The sequence below is a fragment of the Haplochromis burtoni genome, unplaced genomic scaffold (genome assembly GCF_018398535.1).
Source record: "Haplochromis burtoni strain Fernald_Lab_line unplaced genomic scaffold, NCSU_Asbu1 Contig_157, whole genome shotgun sequence".
Lineage (NCBI taxonomy): Eukaryota > Metazoa > Chordata > Actinopteri > Cichliformes > Cichlidae > Haplochromis > Haplochromis burtoni.
The window spans coordinates 993343-996047 of record NW_024582518.1 but is presented as its reverse complement, the minus strand read 5'-3'; positions in this window follow the sequence as shown (position 1 = coordinate 996047).

Sequence of the window (2705 nt, the reverse complement as noted above, 5' to 3'; positions counted from 1 at the left end):
TCTCATGTATATATCTCATGTATATCTCATGCACATATCTTTCTTTCTACATAGCACTTTAATTCTTATTGTTTGCACTGAAGCACCGCAGCAATTTCCTAATGTTGTAAACCTCAACATCTGGCAATAAACCCCATTCTGATTCTGATTCTGATTCTGATAGTAATTCATCTCTTTCTGTTTGTAATTTAAATTTTATGAGGCTTTCATGTTGTCCTCTTGTGATTTTTGGACTAATTTGAGGTTCATTATGTTTATAAATTTTGTAATGCAAACCTTTGTGGCTCCTCAGTGCAGTTGTACCTGCCATTTTAATGTCCTTATGTATCAAAAAGCCAGTACAAAATACGATCCCATCTCTGTGATCCACTGCATAAAATCGCTGTCCCCTTCCTGATTTGCTCTTTTCTTTTCTTTGCATGTTCTTCACATCATCTCATCAAGCAAATTTAAATATCAGACAAAGATAGCGCAATCACAGCATGGAGTTTCTAACTGAAGGTGTTTACTATCAAGTGGCCTAGCCAATCAAGCTCTGACTGGAATCTTGAAAACCCTCCCATGTGACTGAATCTGATCTGCAAAGATGAGTGGTCCAAAATTCCTACACAGCGCTGTAAAAGACTCTTTGCCAGTTATCACAAGTGCTTGAATGCAGTTGTTGCTGTTAAGGGTGGCCCAATCAGTTATTAGATTCAAACAAACAATGTTTTTCACACAGTGCCGTGTAGGCTTGGATTTTTCCCCCTCCCGTTAATTTTAAGCGCCTTCATGTATAACCTGTATTTTGTGTTTAGTTGTGTTATCACTGTCTGATTTTTCTCTCCCCCTGTTAGGCAAACTTTAATTGGATTAGAAAAAAAAATCTAAGAATGCTTCTTATTTCCATAAAAATGGCATGTAAAAGCCTTTGCTTCTGGTTCTGGCCCTTCAAAATAAAAGCCTACTGGCTGCTTTGACGGTTTTATTTTATCCAAATCTAGAGTCAACTGTGGTATCTATCAGCATCTATGCGCTGTGCTCCACTACAACGTGTTTGCTTATATTAAAGTGAGGGACGTGAGAGGGCAGAATATCGTTGGTGAACCGGGGTGGTTTCCTCCCGCCTGTTCAGCCTCCTGAGCAGCTCACGCCCGTTTTCAGTCTTTCAGATGTGGAGCGCAGAGTCTTCTTTCTCTTCTTCACTGTATGAATCAACAGTAAGCTTAATTTTTCTCTTTCGTTAATTACGTCTTGATCTAATTAATGTTTGGAGTTGTTCAGCTTGTGTTTCATTGGAAAGTTTCTGTGACTTTTATTCTAAAGGGCCATGTGGTCATGAGAAAAATACGTCATACTTAAAGTTAGTTTTATATTATTATATGTTTAATATATTATGTTGTTTGAGTGCAGTGCTTTGAGATCCTGCTTTATTACTCGGAGTTAAGTTGCCTTTAACCGTCTTATAAAGTCAAACACACCTGGCTTTGGCAACAGTTTGCCTCCAGGGGTTTTGGCGCAATCACGATTTTATCAGAGATACAATTTAAAAAAAAAAAAAAAAAAGCAACAATTTAAAAGAGGTGAGCTTTTCGATGAGGTTACCGCTTAACATTTGCTGGTAAAAGTTAAAAAAAAAAAAAAGACACACAAGAAATGATGAAAGATGATGATGAAAGAGACGGTGCGCCCTGAAGTGGGGCACATTCGATAGAGTGGGCCGTGACCGTTGCCGGTTACTGAGGTGGTTTCTGTTTGCGGGTGAGTGTGGGTTTCACTCCCTTAAAGCAAACAAACGAACAGAGATCAGGCAAAGACAGAACACACAAACTTGTGGAGATGCGCACTCTTTGGATGATACTAAAAACCGTTCATTTTCATACAAATCCTTCCTACAAAATAGTTCAACTTTAGACAGCAACAGCCCAGCAAAATGTGATTGAAACCCTGACCACCTGTAGTATTTGCCAAAAAAAAACGAGCCAGAAAGAATATTCCTGTTGCAAAAGCTGCAGTTAGTTTATGGTAAAGTGGCTTTTTCTTTTTATCAAAGGGTAAAAATTATTTTTGATATTAAAAATGTTAAATAAAGCACATTTTTTAGATATTAAAAAATGTGCTTTTAAGAGCGATCTGTCCGGGAGGGATCCGAGTTCTATGAGCATACTTTAAGTGGTATAGCCACAAATATACTTGTCAAAACAGGTAGTTTCTTAATTTTATATAAAACCCTTTCGTTAATCATGTTCAGTCTATTTAGTAACAGAAGTAAAGACAGACATAAAAACACTTCGGAAGTGACTTTTTGGCACAAGCTGAACTGTAGACGGACAGACGGCTGCCCGTGGGAGTTATTTGTTAAAGAAAGCATTTAAAAAAAAAAAAAAATCACAGACACATTCTGATGTGCAGGGGGGGGGGGCTAGATGGGCTTGAGCACCCGCCCCTTTCCTGATGGGTGCCCAAAGTGCCCTTTTGTTGAGGCAACTTTTTAAAAAAAAATTTATTTATTTTTTATGTGTGTGGGCGTGCGGAGTCCTGTCTGTGCCCCTCAACAATAATATTTAACTATTAATCACAGTTTTGCTAAATAAAAGGATCTGGCTTGCATGCAGTCACATCATCACATTTAACCAATGATCGCCCTTGACGGCAGAACGCGCTTGTTACGAGTCGAGAACGAGCTCACAAAGAGCACGCGCATTTTTAGCGGTCCGGAGCTGTAG